The following is a 27,642-nucleotide window of genomic DNA, read 5'->3' as shown; positions in this document are numbered from 1 at the left end:
CCCACCCCCCCACCACATCACCACACATAATCCCGCCTCCCACCACATCACCACACATAATCCCGCCCCCCCAACACATTACCACACATAATCCCGCCCCCCACCACATCACCACACATAATCCCGCCCGCCCACCACATTACCACACATAATCCCGTGCCCCAACACATCACCACACATAATCCCGCCCCCAACACATCACCACACATAATCCCGCCCCCCACCACATTACCACACATAATCCCACCCCCCCACCACATTACCACACATAATCCAGCCCCCACCACATTATCACACATAATCCCGCCCTCCACCACATTACCAGAGATAATCCCGCGCCCCCACCACATCACCACACATAATCCTGCCCCCCACCACATCATCACCCTAAAATCCCACCCCCCACCACATTACCACACATAATCCTGCCCAACACCACATTACCACACATAATCCCGCCCCCACCACATTAACACACATAATCCTGCCCCCCACCACATTACCAGAGATAATCTCGCCCCCCACCACATTACCACATAATCCCGCCCCCCCACCACATTACCACATAATCCCGCCCCATCACATTACCACACATAATCCCGCCCCCCACCACATTACCACACATACCACCCCCACCACATTACCACAAATAATCCCACCCCCATCACATTACCACACATAATCCCGCCCCCCACCACATTACCACACATAATCCTGCCCCTCACCACATTACCACACATAATCCCGCCCCCCACCACATTACCACACATAATCCCGCCCCCCACCACATTACCACAGATAATCCCACCCCCACCATATTACCACACATAATCCAGCCCCCCACCACATTACCACACATAATCGCTCCCCCCCAATACATCACCACAAATAATCCAGGCCCCCACCACATTACCACAGATAATCCCGTCTCCGCACCACATTACCACATATAATTCCGCCCCCCCCACCACATTACCACAAATAATCCCACCCCATCACATTACCACACATAATCCCGCCCCCCACCACATTACCACATAATCCCGCCCCTCAGCACATTACCACACATAATCCCGCCTCCCCACCACATTACCACACATAATCCCGCCCCCCACCACATTACTACAGATAATCCGACCCCCCCACCACATTACCACACATAATCCAGCCCCCCCACCACATTACCACACATAATCGCACCCCCCACCACATCACCACAAATAATCCAGGCCCCCACCACATTACCACAGATAATCCCGTGCCCCATCACATTACGACACATAATTCCGCCCCCACCACATTACCACACATAATCCCGCCCCTCACCACATTACTACAGATAATCCCACCCCCATCACATCATCACACTAAATCCCACCCCCCACCACATTACCACACATAATCCAGCCCCCCACCACATTACCACACATAATCCCGCCCCCCCACCACATCACCACACATAATCCAGGCCCCCCACCACACACACATAATCCCGCCCCTCCACCACATTACCACACATAATCCCACCCCCCCACATCACCACACATAATTCCGCCCCTCACCACATCTTCACACATAGGCCCGCCCCCACCCCATTACCACACATAATCCCGCCCCATTACCACACATAATCCCGCCCCCAACACATCACCACACTATTGTTATTAACTTCATTTTAAGTTAATTTACCACCTGCGTAAGTGCTATTGAATGTTGTCATTATTTACTTTTGTTTAATCACCAGCAGTGTTAATTAGATAGCAATGAGCGTGCCGAGCGTTAGCTGGCTGGAAACATCTAGTTTACTATATAGAGCTGAAGACCTCGTTGCAATTGCAGAAATATCTGTGTCAATTCTGTTTACATTTCTGTTTCAAGTAAAGACATTCTTTGCTGCAACTTTGATCTCGGACTGGCTTTATCCCATGCTATAAGGGTACGTGTCCATGGTCAGGAAATGCTGCGTTTGACGCTGCGTGGGGCTGCAGCGTCAAACACGCAGTGTCCAGATGTTGCAGCATAGTGGAGGGGATTTTTTGAAATCCCGTGTCCACTATGCGTGGAAACACGCACGCGGCGGCCCTGCGACTCCGAACATGCTGCGCGTCTTTTCAGATTGCAGCATGTCCGTGTTCCTTGCGGCGACGCTGCGTCGCCACAAGGAATAACACAGGGCCCTATGCGAGGGGTGCGATGATCCCGGATGTGTACAATGAACACATCCGGCATCATTGCGTCCCAGAAGGGGGCGGGGCTTAGCGCCGAGCGGCTTTGCCGCTCCGACGATACCGCCGGCCATCCTGATCGTGGACATGTACCCTTAGATTCCGTAGTACCCATATAATTATTACAGGATACTCAGGCCATAAAGGAATCTGCTGGGATAATGTCGACTGAGACAAAGATGGATCAGTTGTTCTCTATGATCCACTCTTTACAGGGGGATATTGAGGCACTGCAAAACAAGGTTGCTAACTGGGAGGCTCATTTTGGGCAGGCTCTTCAGGATTTAAGTAATCAGGATGCTGGTCTGATGACTGCACGGGCACCTTCACCTCCACCCCCAGTACAGCCACAGCCAACTACTCCTCCCAAGTTACCACCATTTAGGTTCAGTGGGGACCGTTAGAAGTTTTGTGGGTTTGTAAATCAATGCCTTCTGTATTTTGATGTGCATGCCGCCCATTTCCTTACTGATCGATCGATAGCAAAGGAGGCCACGCTGCCTAGAAAGAAAAGACAGGAAAGAGGACTGTGCGGTCAGTATAAAAAATACTACAAAATCCACCACAGAGAATACAAAAATCTCCACACCTAACTAAAGGCATGGAGGGGTAACTCTGTGACTCCAGAGCTTCCAACTTGGCTGAGTAAATCTTAACATAGACAAAGCAGGACAAGAAAAAACATAGCAATTCACAGAACTATTAAGTCCACCGCATGTGGACTGCAAAAACAGAGCCAGGACTTATCTTTGATGATTTGGACAATCCAGAAGGAGAAACCAAGCAGAGATGAGGATCCCTAGAAAACAATGGACAACTGGCACTCACTAAAGGAAGGAGCCAGACTAAATAGCCCCGTCCAAAGTGGAAGCAGCTGATGACTGTTGTGAAGGACAAACAGCAGCACTACCACTTATAACCACCGGAGGGAGCCTCAGAGCAGAACCCACAACAGAATTCACAACAGTACCCCCCCCCCTTGAGGAGGGATCACCGAAGCCCTCAGGCCGATCCGGACGAGCCAAATGGAAGGCACGAACCAAATCGTCAGCATGAACATCGGAGGCAACAACCCAAGAATTATCCTCCTGGCCATAACCCTTCCGCTTGACAAGATACTGAAGCCTCCGTCTAGAAAAATGAGAATCCAAGATCTTCTCCACAACATACTCCAATTCCCCATCAATCAACACAGGGGCAGGAGGATCAACAGAGGGAACCACGGGCACCACATATTTCCGCAACAAAGATCTATGAAAAACATTATGGATGGAAAAAGAGGCTGGAAGGGCCAAACGAAAAGACACTGGATTGATAATCTCAGAAATCCTATAAGGACCAATAAACGGAGGCTTGAACTTCGGGGAAGAAACCTTCATAGGAACATGACGCGAAGACAACCAGACCAAATCCCCAACCCGAAGCCGGGAACCCACACGCCGACGACGGTTGGCAAAACGCTGAGCCTCCTCCTGAGACAACACCAAATTGTCCACAACATGAGCCCAAATCTGCTGCAACCTGTCAACCACAGAGTCCACCCCAGGACAATCAGAAGATACAACCTGCCCTGAAGAAAAACGAGGATGAAACCCAGAATTACAAAAGAATGGTGACACCAAGGTAGCAGAACTAGCCCGATTATTAAGGGCAAACTCGGCCAATGGCAAGAAAGCCACCCAATCATCCTGATCGGCAGACACAAAGCATCTCAAATAAGTTTCCAAAGTCTGGTTAGTTTGCTCGGTTTGGCCGTTTGTCTGAGGATGAAATGCGGAAGAAAAAGACAAATCAATGCCCAGCTTAGCACAAAAGGACCGCCAAAACCTAGAAACAAACTGGGAACCTCTATCGGACACAATATTCTCCGGAATGCCATGCAAACGAACCACATGCTGAAAAAACAACGGAACCAACTCAGAAGAGGAAGGCAACTTAGGCAAAGGTACCAAATGAACCATCTTAGAAAACCGGTCACAGACCACCCAGATAACAGACATCCTCTGGGAAACAGGAAGATCCGAAATAAAATCCATAGAAATATGCGTCCAAGGCCTCTCAGGGACCGGCAAAGGCAAAAGCAACCCACAGGCGCGGGAGCAGCAAGGCTTGGCCCGCACACAAGTCCCACAGGACTGCACAAAAGAACGCACATCCCGTGACAAAGAAGGCCACCAAAAGGACCTACTAACCAAATCTCTGGTACCAAAAATCCCAGGATGGCCAGCCAACACAGAACAGTGAACCTCAGAAATCACTTTACTAGTCCATCTGTCAGGAACAAACAGTTTCCCCGCTGGACAGCGATCAGGTTTATCAGCCTGAAACTCCTGAAGAGCCCGTCGCAAATCAGGGGAGATGGCAGAAAGAATCACCCCCTCCTTAAGAATACCAACCGGCTCAAGAATCCCAGGGGAATCAGGCAAGAAACTCCTAGAGAGGGCATCAGCCTTAACATTCTTAGAACCTGGAAGATACGAGACAACAAAATCAAAACGGGAGAAAAACAGGGACCATCGGGCCTGTCTAGGATTCAGCCGTTTGGCAGACTCGAGGTAAATCAGATTCTTATGATCGGTCAAGACCACAATACGGTGCTTGGCCCCCTCAAGCCAATGTCGCCACTCCTCAAATGCCCTCTTCATAGCCAACAACTCACGATTGCCGACATCATAATTGCGTTCCGCAGGCAAAAACTTTCGAGAAAAGAAGGCACACGGTTTCATCAAGGAACCATCAGAATTCCTCTGAGACAAAACGGCCCCTGCCCCAATCTCAGAAGCGTCAACCTCAACCTGAAAAGGAAGAGAAACATCTGGCTGACGCAACACAGGGGCAGAAGTAAATCGGCGCTTAAGCTCCTGAAAGGCAGAAACGGCCTCAGAGGACCAATTAGCTACATCAGCGCCCTTCCTCATCAAATCGGTCAGGGGTTTAACCACACTGGAGAAGTTGGCAATGAAACGGCGATAAAAATTAGCAAAGCCCAAAAATTTCTGAAGGCTCTTCACGGATGTGGGCTGGATCCAATCATGAATGGCCTGAACCTTAGCCGGATCCTTTTTTATAGATGATGGAGAAAATATGAAGCCCAAAAAAGAAACCTTCTGTACTCCAAAGAGGCACTTAGACCCCTTCATAAACAAGGCATTGTCACAAAGGACCTGAAATACCATCCTAACTTGTTTCACATGAGACTCCCAATCATCTGAAAAAATCTAAATATCATCCAAATATACAATCATGAATTTATCAAGATAATTCCGAAAAATATCATGCATGAAGGACTGAAACACAGATGGGGCATTAGAGAGTCCGAATGGCATCACAAGATACTCAAAATGGCCCTCGGGCGTATTAAACGCAGTTTTCCATTCGTCATCCTGCTTAATACGAACCAGGTTATATGCCCCTCGAAGGTCAATCTTAGTAAACCAACTAGCCCCCTTAATTCTGGCAAACAAATCAGAAAGCAAAGGCAAAGGGTATTGGAATTTGACCGTGATCTTATTCAAGAGGCGATAATCAATACAGGGTCTCAAGGAGCCATCCTTCTTGGCAACAAAAAAAAAACCTGCTCCTAATGGAGAAGAAGATGTCCGAATATGCCCCTTCTCCAAAGACTCCCTTACATAGCTCCGCATGGCGGCATGTTCAGGCACAGACAGGTTGAAAAGTCGGCCCTTAGGAAACTTACAGCCTGGAATCAAATCAATAGCACAATCACAGTCCCTATGTGGTGGAAGGGAACTGGACTTGGGCTCATCGAAAACATCCTGGAAATCTGACAGAAACTCAGGAATTTCAGAAGAGGGGGAGGAGGAAATTGACATCAGAGGAACGTCATCGTGAACCCCCTGACAACCCCAACTAGTCACAGACATAGATTTCCAATCCAACACCGGATTATGTACCTGTAACCATGGAAACCCCAGCACAACAGCATCATGCAAATTATGTAACACCAGGAAGCGACAATCTTCCTGATGGGCTGGCGCCATGCACATGGTTAACTGTGTCCAAAACTGAGGTTTATTTTTAGCCAATGGTGTAGCATCAATCCCCCTCAAAGGGATAGGACTCCGCAAAGGCTGTAAGGAAAAACCACAACATCTGGCAAATTCTAAGTCCAATAAATTTAAAGCGGCGCCTGAATCCACAAATGCCATGACAGAGAATGACGATAATGAGCAGATCAGGGTCACAGATAACAGAAATTTAGGTTGTACAGTACTGATAGTAACGGAATTAGCGATTCTCTTGGCACGCTTAGGGCAATCAGAAATAACATGAGCAGAATCGCCGCAGTAAAAGCACAACCCATTCTGACGTCTGAATCCTTGGCGTTCCGCTCTAGACACAATCCTATCACACTGCATAGGCTCAGGACTCCGCTCGGAAGACAACGCCATAGTGTGCACAACTCTGCGCTCACGCAAGCGCCGATCAATTTGAATAGCCAGAGACATAGAATCACTCAGACCTGCAGGCGTGGGGAACCCCACCATAACATCTTTAACAGATTCAGAAAGACCCTTTCTGAAGATTGCCGCCAAAGCATCCTCATTCCACTTAGTAAGCACAGACCATTTTCTGAATTTCTGGCAATATGACTCTGCCGCTTCTTGACCCTGACACAGGGCCAAAAGTGTCTTCTCAGCATGCTCTACAGAGTTAGGTTCATCATACAATAACCCAAGCGCCTGAAAAAAGGTGTCTACATTAAGCAAGGCCGGATTCCCAGATTCCATGGAAAATGCCCAATCCTGCGGGTCACCGCGCAACAGAGAAATGACAATTTTTACCTGCTGGATGGGATCACCAGAGGAACGGGGCTTCAGAGCAAAAAACAGTTTACAGTTATTTTTGAAGCTCAAAAATTTGGACCTGTCCCCGAAGAACAGATCGGGGGTAGGAATTCTAGGCTCTAAAACAGGAGTCTGCACGATATAATCGGAAATACCCTGTACTCTAGCAGCAAGTTGATCCACCCGAGAAGCAAGTCCCTGAACATCCATGTCAACGCCTAACTCCTGAGCCACCCAGAAGTGAAGAGGGAAAAAAAACACAACAGAGTACAGAAAAAAAAATGGCTCATCACTTTCTTTCCCTTCTTTTGGATGCGGTTAACTCATTGTTGGCCAGTTGTACTGTTATGAACTGGTGGCCTAGGAGCAGCATGGACGAGCTCTGGAGTAGGTGGCCTCTATACTGACCGCAGACCCTGAACTTAACACATCAAGTAGCTGTGGGATGTTCCTGTCACTCCCTAGACACCTCGTCACGGCCGGAGGACCAATTACACCTAAAGAAAGAAACAGGAATACTATCTTGCCTCAGAGAAAATTCCCAAAGGAAAGGCAGCCCCCCACAAATATTGACTGTGAGAGGAGAGGGAAATTACAAACGCAGACTGAAAACAGAATTTAGCAAAGGAGGCCACGCTACCTAGAAAGAAAAGACAGGAAAGAGTACTGTGCGGTCAGTATAAAAAATACTACAAAATCCACCACAGAGAATACAAAAATCTCCACACCTAACTAAATGCATGGAGGGTAACTCTGTGACTCCAGAGCTTCCAACTTGGCTGAGTAAATCTTAACACAGACAAAGCTGGACAAGAAAAAACATAGCAATTCACAGAACTATTAAGTCCACCGCATGTGGACTGCAAAAACAGAGCCAGGACTTATCTTTGATGATTTGGACAATCCAGAAGGAGAAACCAAGCAGAGATGAGGATCCCTAGAAAACAATGGACAACTGGCACTCACTAAAGGAAGTAGCCAGACTAAATAGCCCCGTCCAAAGTGGAAGCAGCTTATGACTGTTGTGAAGGACAAACAGCAGCACTACCACTTATAACCACCGGAGGGAGCCTAAAATCAGAACCCACAACAGAATTCACAACAGTAAACTAATCGTGCGTGGAATGAGTGGGGCTGAGCAGGGTGGGTTGGACACTGACAGCCTCCTCTGTTACTGGCCTCTGCTGCTGTGATTACAGATCGACGTATCAGGTATGGAGAAGTCTGTGCAGTTAGCCATGTGTGTATGAGGTGTACGGAGTGGAGCCGTGTGTGTATGAGGTGTACGAAGCGGAGCTGAATGTGTACGACGTGTATGGAGCGGAGCCGTGTGTGTATGAAGTATATGGAGCGGAGCTGAATGTGTATGAGGTGTACGGAGCGGAGCCGTGTGTGTACGAGGTGTACAGAGTGGAGCCGTGTGTGTACGAGGTGTATGGAGCGGAGCCGTGTGTGTATGGAGCGGAGCCGTGTGTGTACGAGGTGTATGGAGCGGAGCTGAATGTGTACGAGGTGTACAGAGCAGAGCTGTGTGTGTACAAGGTGTACAGAGCGGAGCCGTGTGTGGACGAGGTGTATGGAGCGGAGCCGTGTGTGTACGAGGTGTATGGAGCGGAGCCATGTGTGTACGAGGTGTATGGAGCGGAGCCGTGTGTGTACGAGGTGTATGGATTGGAGCCGTGTGTGCAAAGTGTATGGAGCGCAGCCGCGTGTGTAGGAATAGCTATGTGTGGCCATTATATGGTACGAAGTATCATGTGCAGCCAATATACAGTATGGAGCATCATGTGCGGTCATTATACAGTATGGAGCATCATGTGCGGTCATTATACAGAATGGAGCATCATGTGGGGCCATTATACAGTATGGAGCATCATGTACGGTCATTATACAGTATTGAGCATCATGTGGAGTCATTATACAGTATGGAGCATCATGTGTGGTCATTATACTGTATGGAGCATCATGTGCGGTCATTATACAGTATCGAGCATCATGTGCGGTCATTATACAGTATGGAGCATCATGTGCGGTCATTATACAGTATGGAGCATCATGTGCAATCATTATACAGTATGGAGCATCATGTGCGGTCATTATACAGTATGGAGCATCATGTGCGGTCATTATACAGTATGGAGCATCATGTGCGGTCATTATACAGTATGGAGCATCATGTGTGGCCATTATACAGTATGGAGCATCATGTGCAGTCATTATACAATATGGAGCATCATGTGCGGTCATTATACAGTATGGAGCATCATGTGCGGTCATTATACAAAACTCCACACAACCAAATGATTACAGGGCCAGAATAGTGAATAGAAAAATTTATAATTTATTAATTAAAAATGACCAATCAAAGTCAAACAACAATTCAATAAACAACATATAAAAAGGGAAATATGCAAGCAGTAGAACATGCATTATGGAATGTTGTATATGTCAGGACGCACCGGGGGTATTGGAAACTAGATGAGGCAAAAGGAGCTATAGCCTCATATATGGGCAGAATGAAATACCACAATATGAACCCCTAGGCAAATCAGCCAAGGGTTAACCACTATTGCTGCCCAAAGGTGCCTATTCTCAATGTCCTAGTGACTCACCGCAGCATATTGCTGACTTAGAGGTAACCGCCACACTTAGCATATCTTAGCCATAATTACCTATGCACAGGCGATACCCGGCACCTTTGAGCAGCAATAGTGGTTAACCCTTGGCTGATTTGCCTAGGGGTTCATTTTGTGGTATTTCATTCTGCCCGTATATGAGGCTATAGCTCCTTTTGCCTCATCTAGTTTCCAATACCCCCGGTGCGTCCTGACATATACAACATTCCATAATGCATGTTCTACTGCTTGCATATTTCCCTTTTTATATGTTGTTTATTGAATTGTTGTTTGACTTTGATTGGTCATTTTTAATTAATAAATTATACATTTTTCTATACACTATTCTGGCCCTGTAATCATTTGGCTGTGTGGAGTTTTGTATATTTATATTGATGATAGGGGCGGTAGTCTGTATCGCATACACAGGGACCCTTGAAATTGTGTATTGGGATCCACTGTGGTACTATGTGGCTCTGTTCATTAGGGATTGCGGTCATTATACAGTATGGAGCATCATGTGTGGCCATTATACAGTATGGAGCATCATGTGCGGTCATTATTCAGTATGGAGCATCATGTGTGGCCATTATACAGTATGGAACACTGTGTGGCCATATTTTTTTGTTTATAATTATTTTATATGAAACAGTGTGATCAGCAGTGCTAAATGGGTGTGGTTGGGACGTGGATATGGGTGTCCCTAATTATGAATGGGTGTGGTCAGAGGCGTTGCCTAAAATTTGCCAAACTTTCTCCCTCTTTCACATCTTCAAAAGTTGGGAGGTATGCCCATATAATTATTACAAGCAGACTCATCTAGCAGTGGCTGGGTAATGGGCAGGATGAGGAGGAAACACAGATATAGGCCCAAATAATAAAGTAGGCTAAATGCAGTTCAAAATTGGTAACCGGACTAAACAGGCAGCATTGCTTTGTTCAGTGGAGGAAAACCGTAATGAGTGGCAGACACAGTTAGTAGGCCCAAATAATAAAGTAGGCTAAATGCAGTTCAAATGTGGTAACAGGACTAAACAGGCGGCATTGCTTTGTTCAGTGGAGGAAAACTGTAATGAGTGGCAGACACAGTTAGTAGGCCCAAATAATAAAGTGGGCTAAATGTCTGCCAAAAAATTGTTCATAAATAAACAGGTGGCATAGCTAGGTACAGGGGTGGGCTCCTCTGCTGAGTAGCAGACAGTGGTAGTAGGTGCAAAGTATTAACTGGTCTAAATGGAGGCCAGGGCCCCTGTATATTTTAACTATCATCTATCATTTCAACAAATTTGTATTGGCATTGCCATTGAAGGATTTAACAGCACAGACTACACAATGGTGGAGCAGGGAGAGGTAAGTATTGCAAGTGGTAGAGCACTGTTCGAGCTGGGGGGAACACTCTCTCGTGGGCGGCGGTACTGGCACAGGGCCCCTCATATTATTGTGAAGGAAGAAATTAAGAAAGGTTCTCCATTTTGTGCTTTTCGACTCCATTTTGTTGTTTTGATATAAATTTTGTTAGTAGGCAAAAATTTACAGCTGTTATGAGACCTTGATGAGACCTTGATTGTTACAATCTAAACAGAATATGAGACTGAGAGTGTATTGTTCTATGAAGCTAAGTAATTTATAAGGGGGCACCACGGATTGTGGGATCACACTTAGACCTGAGAAAAAGCACTGATATGTGAACAAGAGAAAACAGACCAGGTCTATAAAAACAGGGATCACCACACTAGATCATACAAAAAACACAGCTTTATTCAAAACAACAATACACGTAGCAAACCACAAATACTTTTTAAAAACATTTAAAAAGGCATAACATTGCCATGTACACAAGCCCACAATAGGGCGAGTAGCCCACACTGAGTGCTCAATATAAACACATATAAGGATATACAACAACCATACACATGAAGAGGCTATTTAGATGTAATCATTCCCATATGGACAGCATAGTCTTATATCATAACTGACCAATTTACACAGACCATGCCCTATAACTTTCCAATAAAAAATCTATAAAGGGTGGAAAGAAGAAATATACATGGATGAATCAACAGGGTCTAACCCCTTCATAAAGAGGAATAATATAATTGCATAATTTGATAAATATACATTAGATGAGCCACCTGTGCATATCATACACCAAGATGTGGTGCATGGATACTGGGAACCAAATGCATCCAGAAGCTCACAGGGAAATAAACTCACAGGGAAGAAAGCCACTAGTTAATCCGTAAAACAGCCAATAGTATAATACCCTAGCATATTCACGTGCAATAAGCCATTCAGGCAGAATCCCAGTGCGGGCTACACACAGACCCAACGCGTGTCGCCGCCTAGCGGTGGCTTCGTCAGGGGTATTGTGTAAGTGCAGGGTCTGCTACTTAAATATAAGATGTTATCGCAAGTTACCTTAATCAGCTGTGTCGCTAGTACACCGCACACATGGAGCTTACGGCCGCGGCCATTACAGTTAGCCCTTGCTTCCAGAGCGCATGCTCCGGCGTCTCATGGGCGTAGACACAGTGACGTCACATTACCAAGGATACCAGACGCTATGTATCATACAAAGCATCTGGCGTCATTAGTAACGCTATGCTAATATAATTTTCTTTGCGGCGCTTTTTATATGATAACAATTTGATTGGTATTCTTACTATACTTATTTCGCCTCCCCTGGGTACATTATCATTAGGCTGTGTATTGTACTTTATTTACGCAATGATTGCAAGTTAGTTGGTAACCTTGGTAATTGTGGGCGAAGACCTACACACCTTAAGAGCTTCCTAATCATGTGCCTTATAGCACTAATAGAGATTCCTTTGGTCTGGATCGCGCACGCGCCTAATACATAGCGTCTGGTATCCTTGGTAATGTGACGTCTGTGTGTAGCCCGCACTGGGATTCTGCCTGAATGGCTTATTGCACGTGAATATGCTAGGGTATTATACTATTGGCTGTTTTACGGATTAACTAGTGGCTTTCTTCCCTGTGAGTTTATTTCCCTGTGAGCTTCTGGATGCATTTGGTTCCCAGTATCCATGCACCACATCTTGGTGTATGATATGCACAGGTGGCTCATCTAATGTATATTTATCAAATTATGCAATTATATTATTCCTCTTTATGAAGGGGTTAGACCCTGTTGATTCATCCATGTATATTTCTTCTTTCCACCCTTTATAGATTTTTTATTGGAAAGTTATAGGGCATGGTCTGTGTAAATTGGTCAGTTATGATATAAGACTATGCTGTCCATATGGGAATGATTACATCTAAATAGCCTCTTCATGTGTATGGTTGTTGTATATCCTTATATGTGTTTATATTGAGCACTCAGTGTGGGCTACTCGCCCTATTGTGGGCTTGTGTACATGGCAATGTTATGCCTTTTTAAATGTTTTTAAAAAGTATTTGTGGTTTGCTACGTGTATTGTTGTTTTGAATAAAGCTGTGTTTTTTGTATGATCTAGTGTGGTGATCCCTGTTTTTATAGACCTGGTCTGTTTTCTCTTGTTCACATATCAGTTCTATGAAGCTTTGACGCACAGATTGTTCCTGCATTCTTATAGGCTAAGAACCGTGAGCGTGTTCTTATGCTGATTGGTTGAAGTATAATTTCCTGTATTCTTATAGGCTAAGAACCGTGAGCGTGTTCTTATGCTGATTGGTTGAAGTATAATTTCTATGACTATGAAAACTCATACTCATTAAACGGAGGGGAGAGATCAGCTTGATCCCCCCCAAACAGAGACACACGTCTCCGTCTGGTCATTTTCAGTTGCCGGCAACACCATATATATATTAATTTGGAAATCACTGGGTTAACCGTGAAGGATCACTTTAAATCCCCCCTCAACAGTTGGTGCCGAAACCCGGGACTCCAAGCAGGAACGCTTCTGCCCCCCAGAGGACAACAAGACAAAGGACCCTCGGATCGGACGCAGGCACTGGAAAATTGGGACTGATCATCCCCCACAACAACCACGGTAAGTTGGCAGTTATACTGTTCAGACTGACCGATTGGTGTGGTTTTCCTGTCTTTGTTGCTGCAAAGAGGATCTGAGGTTTGTCCCCGAAGGTGGGATGATTCTTGGGTGGAATCATATAGAGGTGTAGTTCCGTTGGAAGCCTAGTGCTCGAACCGTACCTCATAAGGGACGGACACCCCGGATTGACCAGTGATGTAATTCTCTTTACAGTCAAAATATCCTGAATTCCTGATCACTGTTAGAATCAGGCGCGGTGAGGTGATCGAAGATTGGGTAGGATACGTAACTCAGGTTTATATTGATTTAAATATATCCAGAGGTATCCGGAGGGTTTAGTCTAAGACGCCCTCCTCCTTTCACTGAGTACTGCGATTTTGGGTTGTCTCAGCGGGGGACAGGTAAAAACCCTAGTGGAATAGACTACACGGCCGCTCTGGTATCTATACACGACTAAGTAAGGGTATTTCGCTTTAAAGGAGAATCAGTCCGTGGAAGAAGAAGAAGATTTTGAATTGTGTGATGAAAATTTGATATTGTTAGCCCAAAGAAGGGAAAAGAAATCTGTCAGGAATGCAGAGAAAATATTCTCAATCTAGCATGTGAAATGTGTGATGAAGATTTTGTAGAAATTAATTAAGTCTGAGAACTGCTGTATTTCGTTTTTGTGTGAAAGTTTTTTTTAAAATATCCGATGGGCGGGGGGGGGAGTCATACAGCTGCGTTATGGCTTTCTTCTGTGCTGAGGAATGCTGTGATTCTTCCTATCTCCGTGTTTCTGGTAGGGAGGGGCAGTAGCATGTGGCTGCGCTCTTGAGTCTCTATTTTCTCAGTGTAGTACGCGCTGGTAGATCTGTGTTTTGTTTAAGGCGACAATATTGTTTTGAAGTACAAAGAAAATATTGTAAAATGAAAATGAAATCTAGTGTCTAGTTTTAGAAGGAAATTTGTAAGTGATTGAAAGATTGGTAAAAGCAAGTTGAATGGTTGATATATAGCAAATTGAGAAACAACAGAGGAAGTGAATTCTGATGAATAATGTGTCAGAAAGGCAAACAATTAAAAATGATGATCTGGAACAGGGGGTCTCCCTGCTTGATGATAAGGTCCCTCCCCAGGAAATCAAGCCTCTTCTCCTGACTGTAAGCTCTGTGCCCCTCAATCCCAAAGCACCAATATATACTGGGTTGCCAAAACTTAGTGCGCCTCTATTCTATGATCCTGTCGGGTGGATTTGTGATGTATGCGGAATTACTAATTCTCAGTGTAGAGAGGTCTGTTACAATTGTGGAGTGAGGAGATCCGGGGTTGTAGCCCCCACCTACCTTAGTCACTCGGTCAGAGATGTGCTCTTTAGGAAAGGGATAGGGGATTTCACAAAACAACATGTTAGGGCCATAGTAAATGCCGCAAATAATCAACTCCACCATATTGGAGGACTGGCTGCAGTGATTTCACAGAAAGGTGGACCCATAATACAGGAAGAATCTAATTCATATATACAAACTTATGGCCAGGTAGAAACAGGACAGGTCGCAGCGGCCAGAGCAGGACAGCTTCCGTGTCAATATGTAATACATGCAGTGGGGCCACAGTATAATTCTAGCAACATTCCCAAGTCCCAACAGTTGCTTACCGAGGCTGTCCAGAACGCAATACTGTATGCCTCCTCCGTTCCTCCCGGTACGATGCCTCAACGTACAATGGCCATACCATTAATCTCTGCCGGTATCTTCCAATATCCCAGGAAGGATGCCGCCATGGTTATAGTATCAGCAATAGAGCGCTATATACAGGAAAACCCCATAAAATTGGAGGAGGTCCGATTCAGGCAATACAATCTCTAACTGTAACAGAGCCTCCTGCCCCGCTTCCGCAGCAGATGCCTCTTGTACCGCCACCTCCTCCCGCCCAGGTCCCGGATGATGCATTAAAAGTAATTAAAAGTTTTCAAAAGAATTTAGCACGTTCTGCATCAACAGGAAAATCAAGGGTTAAAACTGTAGCTGCAGCAGTCTCTGCTCCAATTCCAGCCCCCACCCCAGGTACAAGAATGCAGCTGGCTCCTTATCAGTGGCCTGCCCAGCAGCAAACTCTAACTCCAGCCCTCCCACCTTATAGAATTCAGTCCCCTACTCAAATATTTCTTTTAACCCTATGTCTGGGAATCTCACTCTCTCCCCAGCCCCGCCATGCAAATTCTCAGATCAAGAGCTTGTTTTAATTAGAGTAGATGACGGACCCAATAAATATACTCTTACAAAACCTATCCCTGTGGGACCTTTCCCTGAAGTTACTGCTCAGTTCGTAATCTCTCCCTCATGTCCGGTAAATTTACTGGGGGCAGATTTATTATCACAGTTCCGCTCCAGAATAAAATTCCAAGATGATGGTCAGCTGATACTTACATTATATAACCCCTATGCAGATGAACATAATGAGATCTGTATCCTACCTTGCCGCTTATGGCCCTTTGCATCCAGGAGACGCTATGTCCACCCAAAGAGGGAATTTGCCCTGTGATATAGTGTTACACATTGCAGGCCCCGTATATGATTACAAGACACCCGAGCACTGCCGTACAGTATTGCAGACTGCCTTGCAGACAGAGCTCACCTGTGCGGGACATGCTACAGGTGTGCTGACTCAGCTTCATGGAGACAAACAGAGATCTGTTGCTTATTACAGCGACCGCCTGGATACGGTGGCAAGAGGAAGTCCCTTATATGTTCGGGCCGTGTTGTCTGTCCAGCTGTTGCTACACAAATCTTCAGAGATTGTTTTGGATCACCCACTGATGGTCCATACCCCACACGATGTATATAGTATCCTTAACCAAGTACAATCTGGCCACATGTCCATGGCCTGACAGCTGCGACTTTAGTGTGCTATTCTCATGCCTACTAATGTGATTTTGAAAAGGTGCCCTGTCCTGAACCCCGCTACTTTTCTCCTAGTTCCCCTGGATCCAAAGGGGGGAGGAGTAGGTGACATGAAAAAGGACACTCTTTTTCTTTCTAGAACGGATCCAGAGGAACAAGATTAGGTTTCCAAACCACATGATTGTCTAGAATTGATGTCTCAGGAAACGGCTGGTCTCTAGTGTGCCTATTCTAATGCTGATTTTGAGCTTTTTGTAGATGGATTCCGTCACCAAGATGACCAAGGATGCTTCTGTACCAGATATGCTGTGGTCTCAGAACATGAGGTAATCAAGGCAGAATCAATGCCAGCTCATATGTCTGCACAAGAAGCAGAGCTCAAGGCGCTCATAGAAGCGTGCAAACTAGCAGAAGGTAAGACTGTAAATATCTACACTGATTCCAGGTATGCTTTTGGCATTGCACATGATTATGGGCCTATCTGGAGAGCCAGGGCTTTCCTGACAGCAAATGGCCACCCCTTTAAATATGCTGAGGCAGTCCAGCAACTTATGAATGCACTACAGTTTCCCACCCAAGCAGGCATCATAAAGGTAAAGGCACATACCAAAGGCACTGATGGACGGACAAAGGGTAACGCACAGGCAGACCAGGCTGCCAAGAAAGCAGCAAGCACTCCTGTAGCCTCTCAAGTACATCACCTAGACACCCCACCATCTCCACTTGTGTTGAAAGACATCTTAGCCCGGTTACAAGAACAGGCAAGTAAGGAGAAGAAAAATAGGTGGCAAAAGATAGGGGCTTGCTCTGATACCGTCACTGGACTATGGGGGAGGGGTGAAAAGGTCTGCCTACCACAGGTACTGTACCCAATGATGGCACAGGTTCTGCACGGGAATGTGCACCACTCGGAGACGGCCATGTGTGACACCCTACAGAAACAATGGATTGCCCCCGGGGTTTTCCACCTGCGCAGAAAGGCAGGTACAGAGCTGCATGATATGTGCCACACATAATCAGAGTAGGACAGTGAAAACCCCATCCAAGCACACTCCCCGGCCCTTTAACCAATTCCAGAGACTGCAGATTGATTATATTCAGTTACCCAGGTTAGGGACGTATGAGTATGTGTTGGTCTGCATTGATTTATTTTCAGGTTGGCCAGAAGCCTACCCAGTTGCCAAAGCTACGGCTAAGACAACAGCGAAGAAACTGATGGCTGAGATCATATGCAGGTATGGAGTTCCTGAAGTCATTGAAAGCGATCGGAGTTCCCATTTTACTGGAGAGATCATGTCAGGGGTAATGGCAGCACTGGGGGTAAGTCAAGCATTGCACACTCCATCCGCAGAACAGTGGAAAAGTGGAGAGACTAAATGGAATTCTTAAGCTTAAAATCCAGAAGGCAATGGCAGAGACTGGTAAACCATGGACAGAATGCCTTCCACTAGTTTTGTTTTCAGTAAGATATACCCCAAACAGGAAGACAGGACTGTCACCGTATGAGATTCTGTTTGGCAGGAGCCCCAGTCTTGAATGTTTCTTTCCACAACAGTTGCAGCTCAAGTACCAGGACTTGACTAGTTATGTGCAGGCCTTACATGGACACCTTGTCAAAGTGCATTTAACTGTCTTCAGTTCTCTTCCAGACTCAGACAAGGTTCCTGGACACCATCCCTTTGTGCCAGGAGACCTGGTGTATGTGAAAAAGTTTGTGCGCAGAGATTGTCTCCAGCCGAGATTTGAAGGACTTCACACGGTGATCCCGGTCACCCCCACTGCAGTAAAACTTGAAGGAAAGAGCACCTGGATCCACGCCTCACACTGTAAAAGAGACCGAACCAGTGTTTAGTCACAGTAGTGACTTAAGGGAAATGTTGCTGTTGTTTTTGATCCTGGAACTGAGGGCCATCCTCGCCCCTACCTTTTCGGCCCCTATTGCAAAAATAAGAATTCTGGTCCCACTATTCTCTGGGTAAACCTGACAGCCCCGGTGAATATCTGGCGATTTGATTTCTGTGATGTAGTCAAGTGCCTCGAGACTGAACGGGTGGTAGAGGGAATCATCCAGTTTTATAAATGTGTTACCAGAAATGATAACAATAACCGTTATTATTGGTCAGATGCTGCCTGGAATACGGGAGATGATTGGGGATATAAACCTAGTGAAGCCATGGTCTCTAAGGATAGGACGGGTAGGAGTCTTCGTGGGAGAATGCATCTAACAGCCCTTCTGCAACCACTTAGGGGCTGTAAATGGGGTAAAAGTTGTCACCCCCTCCTCCTAAATCTCGAAAGCCCCCAATCTGCTGACCTGCAGACATTTGTACTGGGAAGGCATTATAATTATGTATTTAGTAGTGGATACCATGGGAATTTAGGCCATATACAGCTCCAGGATATTAGTTTCAGACCAACCAAAGCCCCTGTTACCAGTATACCAAAGATACCTGATGAACCTACCAGAAAGAGAAGTTTTGATCAGCTCCACATGAGTTATGAAGAAGATCCACTAGTATATATTGATGCCATTGGAGTGCCAAGGGGGGTGCCTGACCAGTTTAAAGCCCAGAACCAGATTTATGCCGGCATTGCTTCTATAATCCCACAAGTGCAGATTAATAAAAAATGTTGAATGGATCAAATATATATATTACAGTGAACAAAGATTTGTTAATTATAGCTGTGATGCCTTCCAGGATATAGTTGAGGATTTGGGCCCTAACACTTGTATGACCCGTGCTGCAACCCGACCTAAGAGAATTACACTGAATCCTGTCCAGACAAGATCACATGCAGTGATATAAGAAGCTGACACAGGATTGTGGTTGGTGGATAGTGGAGACATTAACTTTTGGGAGTAGGCTGACAGTAATCCTTTTGGGAAGGAGCTGTAGACCAGCATGTCATGTCGCCCCCACCACCAGAGAACCAACCACATCAGGTAGGGTAAGACAGATACAGGAGTATTATCCCTGGAGGCCCTCTGACTAGCTAGCTATGCAAAAACAATTGGCTGACCCTGAGAACCAACCTTTCTCATTTTACAAACAAATAATGACAATATGATAGATGTATAAGTACACCTGGGCAGGCCTAGGTAGTTAGTGAAAGCAATCCCGACTGGCACCTTCCTCAATCAAGAAGTAGACCCACCAGAGTATGATGGTACTGATCCAAGGGAGATCCCTAAGTATGTCCTCCTCAAGAGAGTAGACAGAACCCCCCATTCTCAGATGATGCTAAGAGATTTAGTTTAGGGACAGTGGGAGAACTCCATGTGAGGTTAGTGAAGGGTTCAGCTGCCTGGAGGCCTCTCGCTAGGGGAGAGTTTCTGAGGTGTCTGGATGAAGAAATCCACCTCCCCTTTTCCCATCACATGGACAGTCTCGAAGGATCTTTCTTTAAGGGAAAAACTTAGTGTTTAGGGGGGATTGTCAAGGTGAAAATATATTTTCTTATATACTTTTTGTACTGCTGTATCTTATACTGTGAAATAATAAGTTTGTACAATATCATGAAAGATTAGTAGTACAGATGGGTATAGCCAATAAAATTGTCAGTTCTATTTTCATTTACCCTATGATTACACAAATGTGGGATAAATTGGTTAGGGCCACAGACTATCTAGATGATCAAATTTGGGATATATTGGATATATTTAATATACTACTGTTGTTGTCCAAAACCAATTTATCATAGTCACTAATCAATATACTGTATTACTTAACAGCAGCACAGGGTGGTATGTGTCAGGTTATTGGACCCGCATGCTGTTATTATATAGATCCCAATAGCTCTATGAAGTTAAAGTTAGAGGATATTCAAAGACTCAGAGACTAATATGATAAAGACAATGACCGTAATAGGGACAGTTGGTGGGCAGACACCTTCTCCTTTCTTAATCCAGCCAATTGGTTTGAGGGACCTGGGGGCTGGATAGCTGGAATCTTGCAAAGTTTGTTATATATTGTTGCCTTTATCCTTGTCATGTATGTAATACTAAAACTTGTTTTTTTTTTGTGTATTTCTGTGTGTATTAGGAAATTCTGCACTAGGATAACTAATGATGAGACCAAAAGCGTTGCCACCTCTGCTCTTCTCTACACCGATTTCACAAAGCTTCCTGATGAAGATGTTGAAGCCAAGTGCATGGCTGTCTTCAAAAGATCCCCACTACTGTTATTAATACTTGTTATTCGTAAATTCTAGTATACAGGGGGGACGGGTACGCCGCAACAGCCATGTCTGGTAACATGGCACCAGTCATGTGAAGACCAGTACCCCTCGAGCTTAGAGCTTGGGATAGTACCTCTGATGCTGGACATTAACAAAATTTATCTAGGGGGGAATGTGAAGGAAGAAATTAAGAAAGGTTCTCCATTTTGTGCTTTTCGACTCCATTTTGTTGTTTTGATATAAATTTTGTTAGTAGGCAAAAATTTACAGCTGTTATGAGACCTTGATGAGACCTTGATTGTTACAATCTAAACAGAATATGAGACTGAGAGTGTATTGTTCTATGAAGCTTTGACGCACAGATTGTTCCTGCATTCTTATAGGCTAAGAACCGTGAGCGTGTTCTTATGCTGATTGGTTGAAGTATAATTTCCTGTATTCTTATAGGCTAAGAACCGTGAGCGTGTTCTTATGCTGATTGGTTGAAGTATAATTTCTATGACTATGAAAACTCATACTCATTAAACGGAGGAGAGAGATCAGCTTGATCCCCCCCAAACAGAGACACACGTCTCCGTCTGGTCATTTTCAGTTGCCGGCAACACCATATATATATTAATTTGGAAATCACTGGGTTAACCGTGAAGGATCACTTTAAATCCTCCCTCAACATTATGACGGTGTGTCTGACGTTGGCTGTGCACCACCACCGTCAGAGACACTTCATTGTACTATGAGGGACCCTGTGCCAGTGCCGTCGCCCAAGAGTGGGCCCACCCACCTGTCCAGGCAAACGGCACTCGCACGGGTGCTTGCGCCAGGTGGTGACCACGGCCCTGTGGGGGGAGTCAGCCCATTTAGGGAGGTATAAAAATGGCCTATGGTGGACATTCAGCAGCTGCAAATGGAGGAATTGGAGAAGTCAGTAAGAGGAGGCCAAAAGCAAGACATTTTTCAGGCAAGCTACGTGTCAGCAGGGGAAGGTGGGGAAAAATAATTTGAAATCCATGATTGGCTCATTTTAATGAAGGTTAGATCATCAACATTTTGGGTAGCCAGACGTGTCCTTTTTTTCGATCAGTATTGAACCAGTAGCACTGAAGACTCTTTCTGATAGCACACTAGCAGCAGGGCAAGCGAGCTCCTGTAATGCATATTCTGCCAATTCAGGCCAGGTGTCTATTTTAGATGCCCAGTAATCAAAGGGGAATGACCTGTGAGGGAGAACATCGATAAGGGAAGAAAAGTACTTCGTAACCATACTGGACAAATGCTGTCTCCTGTCACTTTGAATCGATGCAGCAGTACCTGTCGTGTCAGCGGTCATTGCGAAATCACTCCACAACCTGGTCATAAAACCCCTCTGTCCAACGCCACTTCAGATTTGTGCACCTCTAACACCTCTGCCATGTTGCCCCCTACGGCTCGTGTGAGAACCATCATCGCCGCTGTGTGCTGGGAATGCCTGGACCAAACGGTCTACAAGTGTTGCTTGTTTGGTAGCCAATATTTGCTCAAGGTTCTCATGTGGCATGATATTTTGTAATTTTCCTTTATATCGTGGATCCAGGAGGCAGGCCAACCAGTAATCGTCATCCGTCATCATTTTGATAATGCGGGGGTCCCTTTTTAGGATACGCAAGGTATACTCAGCCATGTGGGCCAATGTTCAAGGTGTCAATTCACTGCTTCTGCTGGGTTGAGGAGCAGTTTCTTGCAAATCAACATCACTTGTGTCCCGCAAAAATCCTGTACCTGACCTTGCAACACCACCAGTTTCTATTGCCCCCTGAGAAGCATCCTCCTCCCATAAGTATTCATCCCCATCATCCTCCTCCTCCTCCTCTTCGTCCTCCACCTCGTCCAGGAGAGTTCCCCGAGCAGACAATGTGCGTCAAACTTTGCATCAGCAGACGCATTAGTGGGATGCTCATGCTTATGATGGCATTGTCTGCACTTACCAGCCGTGTGCATTCCTCAAAACACTGAAGGACTTGACAGAGGTCTTGTAGCTTCGACCACTGCACACCAGACAACTCCATGTCTGCCATCCAAGTGCCTGCCCGTGTATGTGTATCCTCCCACAAATTAATTACAGCACGCCTCTGTTCGCACTGCCTCTGAACCATGTGCAGTGTGGAGTTCCACCTTGTTGCAACGTCGATTATTAGGCGGTGCTGGGGAAGATTCAGCGATCTCTGATGGTTCAGCATACGGCTGGAGTGTACGGGCGACCGGCGGATGTGCGAGCAAAGTCTTCGCACCTTCAGGAGCAGGGCTGGTAACTTCGGATAATTTTTGAGGAAGCACTGCACCACCAGGTTCAAGGTGTGAGCCAGGCAAGGTATGTGTTTCAGTTCTGAAAGGACTATGGCAGCCATAAAATTCCTTCCGTTATCACTGAATACCTTGCCTGCCTCAAGATGTACACTGTCCAGCCATGACTGAGTTTGTTGCTGCAAGTACTCAGCCAGTACTTCCGCGGTGTGTCTGTTGTCACCCAAACATTTCATTTGTAACACAGCCTGCTGACGCTTACCACTAGCTGTTCGATAATGGGACATCTCGTGTACAACACTGGCAGCTGCGGATGGAGTGGTCATGCGACTGCGCTCTGTGGACGAGCTTTCGCTTCTGGAGGAGGAGGAGGAGGAGGGGTGGCGAAAGCCTACAGCCAACTGTTTCCTAGACCGTGAGCTAGGCAGGACAGTCCCACTATGGCTGTCCCCTGTGGACCCTGCATCCACCACATTAACCCAGTGTGCCGTGATGGACACGTAACATCCCTGGCCATGCCTACTGGTCCATGCATCTGTTGTGAGGTGCACCTTTCCACTGACTGATTGCCTCAGTGCATGGACAATGTGGTCTCTGACATGCTGGTGGAGGGCTGGGATGGCTTTTCTCGCAAAAAAGTGCTGACTGGGTAGGTCATAGCGTGGTACTGCGTAGGCCATCAGTTCTTTGAAAGCTTCGCTTTCAACCAACCAGTAGGGCATCTCTAACGAGATTAGTATAGCAATGTGTCAGGACTCTGAACATTTTTTACCTTTTGTGCATTACTGCCCTTTTCCAAGATGGCGTCTTTGGTTTCATGTGCACTGTGTCTTCCTGCTATAAAACTCCACCCCAGCCTTCAGTCTGTGCTAGACTATTCTGCCTTGCATCCAGCTCCTGACCTCTGATTACTCCCTGGCTATATACCTGCTCCTGTGAACCTGTGTGGTGATCCTGCTACTCTGCTCTGAGTTCCTGCTGCATACACCAGTTCCAGTAATCCTCCTTCATCTGCTGCTCGTATTTACTTCCATCTGCATTTGCTGGACATGTAAGCTGTTTGCTGCTCTGCAAAAACCTGAGACTATTAACCAGGCCTCCCTGGTTGAGCTAAGATATTATTTGAACTGCCTTATAAGCTTATCTATCTGTGTTTGGACTAAGACAAGGATTTATTCGTGTCAAGTATCCTCAAGAATAATTGTGCTTCATAGACTTTCTGCGTGATTGCATTTTCCTCTGAAGTTTCCTATAGACTGCTGAGCTGCATTTGATATTTGCACCAAGTGTTGTGGACTTGAGTTTCTCTCTGCACCTGTTTGAATCACCGTGTGATAATATAGACTTTACCACTTATAAAACTGTGTCCTGTAGTTGTCTTGTTCCACGCAAAAGGGTCTCCTGAGTTATCCCCTATAATTATTACAGGATACTCTAGCCTAAAAAAAAAAAAGGAGACTGCTGGAACAATGACTGCAGAAAGCAGACTAGAGCAGGTGTTTTCCATAATTAGATCACTGCAGAAAGATGTGGAAGGTCTGCAAAAGAAGTTTGGAAGCTTTGAACTCAATCAACAAGTGTTTGGACAAACTTTGCAGGACTGAAGCAACCGCATGGCAGCCCAGGAAAACAAACTTGCTTGCATAGAGTTCCAGCATGGACGGGCTTTTCAGGACATAAGCACGCAAATAGCTATACAAGTGACTTTACCCTCTGGGCAACCGCCACCAGCTAGCCCACCTAAGTTGCCCCCATTCAGATTTAGTGGTGATCGCGACAAATTTCGTGGCTTTGTGAATCAATGTATGCTATATTTTGATGTGCATGCTGACCGTTTTCCTACTGATAGATCCAAAGTATTGTGTGTAATAATGCTACTGACCTCACGAGCGCTCGCCTGGGCGAATCTGATAATTGAGTCTCGTGGCCCATGGTTAAATAACTTGGATGATTTCTTGGCCGTTATGGCATTAATGTTTGACCCTAATCACCGTGCAACCGCTGAATCTGTTTTGTTGTCTTTACGCCAGGTTAAACGTTCTGTTATTGAGTATGCCACTGAATTCAGGAGATTAGCGGTATATACCAATTGGGACAGTTATGCACAATTGCCTATTTTTAAAAGGGGTCTGTCTAGTATTATAAAAGATGAACTAGCTCGCTCTGAGTCACCCCAAGAGCTAGAGACATTTATACAGCATTGTGTGCGCATAGACATTCGCCTTACTGAGCGTAGGCAGGAGAAATTTGCTGCTTATAACCGTATTTCTAACTTTTCCCTTCCTTCCAAAGAGCCTGCAGGTAAAACCTCTCGGGAGGTGGTGGAGGTGCCCATGCAAATTGATTCCGTTCAGAGGCGCGAGATCAATGATCGCCGGGAGCATCGCCTTCGTGAAAGTCTATGTTTCTACTGCGGCCAGTCTGACCACTTCTTGATCAATTGTCCTAAGTGTCCTAGACGGCCTAACAAGGTGCTAGCAGCAGTAGGGGAGTATGACAACTGTGATGATGAATCTGACATCTCTGAATGTAGCCTGCCTTTAAATGCTGTATTCCATTCACTTTCTATGGCTTCACCCCCCAAGGAGCTGAAGGAAAAGAACTCTCACTGTTCTCTCCCTATTAAGATCCTGTGTTCAGGACAGTGGATTTCCAGTGCAGCTATGATTGACTCTGGTGAAGGTGGCAATTTCATGGATATCGCATTTGCCAAGGAACATGGTATTGAAATTCAGCAAAGAGCCTCTCCAATTACCATGGAAACAGTGGATGGGTCACCTTTAATCTCTGGGCCTGTGGATCAGGAGACCGTACCCCTTGAATTTAAGTTGGAGCCTAATCATCAGGAGCAACTTTCTTTCTTGCTAATTTCTTCTCCTCATTTTCCTGTGAGTTTAGGCATTCCTTGGTTGCGTTCTCAGAACCCAATTATCAACTGGGAGACCAAGGAGATTACCTTTCCAACAAGGAGCAACTCAGCGTTAACAGAAGCTGTCCCGGAGTCCACGGCTACGGAACCACATGTACAGGTATTTACTTTACCTCCAGCATATAAAGAGTTCTCTGACATCTGTGAAAAGAAGAATGCAGATCAGCTTCCTCCCCACAGGCATTATGACTGTCCCATTGAGCTGCTTCCTGGGGCAGCTATTCCTTTTGGTAACGTATACCCTTTGGCGGCACCTGAGCTTCAAGCCTTAAAGGAGTATATTGATGAAAATCTGGCCAAAGCCTTCATACGTCCTTCTTCCTCACCAGCAGGGGCACCTATATTTTTTGTTAAAAAGAAGGATGGGACCCTGAGACCCTGTGTTGACTACCGGGAACTCAATAAGGTAACCGTACGAAACCGTTACCCTTTGCCTCTGATTCCCAAATTACTGGAAAGAGTCCGCCATGCTAAGGTGTTCTCTAAACTGGATCTTCCTGGGGCTTATAAATTGGTGCATATTCGTCCAGGGGATGAGTGGAAGACAGCATTCAGATGCTGGTATGGACACTTTGAATCTCTTGTGATGCCCTTCGGGCTTTATAACGCCCCTGCACCATTTCAACACCTTGCTAGTGACATTTTCAGAGATTTGTTGGACCAGTTTGTGGTGATCTATTTGGACGATATACTAATCTTTTCTGACTCTCTACAGGAACATGAAGAGCATGTCAAAACTGTTTTAAGACATCTGAAAGAGAACTATCTGTATATTAAGCCGGAGAAATGCGAGTTCTATCGTTCTGAGAAACAGTTCTTAGGTTATATCATCTCTCCTGTTGTGGATTCTGTTTGCGGGCTCCCTCTGGTGGTTACTGCTGGTACTGGGTGACTTTGGTGGGTTGCGGCCTTTGGTTTCCATCTGTCCATCAGAGGCTGGGTGTTTCCTATTTTACCTGGCCTTTCTGTCATTTCCCTTGCCGGCTATCAATGTGTTCAGATGTGCTCTGTTTGGTTCCTGCCTACCTGCTCCCAGATCTTTCAGGATAAGCTAAGTGCTGATTTTCAGTTGTTTGGTTTTTTGTCCAGCTTGCTTAGAATGTCTCTTTGTTAGCTGGTTGCTCTAGTGGACTGAGGTTCTCCCCATGTGCCATGAGTTGGCACATGGGTTCTTGTAATCTCAGGATGGTTTTTTTGATTAGGGTTTTTTGCTGACCGCTCAGTCCCCTTTTGTGTCATTCTGCTTTCTAGTTTTCAGCGGGCCTCTATTTGCTAAAGCTATATACATCATCTCTATGTGTGTGCCTTCCTCTCATTTCACCGTCAATACATGTGGGGGGCAACTATATCTTTGGGGTTAATTCCTCTGGAGGCAAGTGAGGTCTTTGTTTTCTCTGCAGTACTAGTTAGCTCTTAGGCTGGTGCGTGGCGTCTAGAACCAACGTAGGCACGCTCCCTGGCTATCTCTAGTTGCGTTTGTCAGGCGTAGGGCAGCGGTCAGCCCAGGTTCCATCACCCTAGAGCTCGTCCGATATTTTTTATACTTTGCCTATCCTGTGCTATCCCTAGCCATTGGGGATTCATGACACTCTCCCCAGGGGCTGAACATGGAATCTGGTAAGATTCAGGCTATCCTTGACTGGCTGGTACCCAAGAACGTTTAGGAGGTCCAACGTTTTATTGGTTTTGCAAATTTCTTCAGACGCTTCATTCGAAATTTTTCTGATATTGT

The sequence above is a fragment of the Ranitomeya variabilis genome, chromosome 6 (genome assembly GCF_051348905.1).
Source record: "Ranitomeya variabilis isolate aRanVar5 chromosome 6, aRanVar5.hap1, whole genome shotgun sequence".
In the NCBI taxonomy this organism is placed as follows: Eukaryota; Metazoa; Chordata; class Amphibia; order Anura; family Dendrobatidae; genus Ranitomeya; species Ranitomeya variabilis.
The sequence above is the reverse complement of the archived record's forward strand: the minus strand, read 5'-3'. Positions refer to the sequence as shown.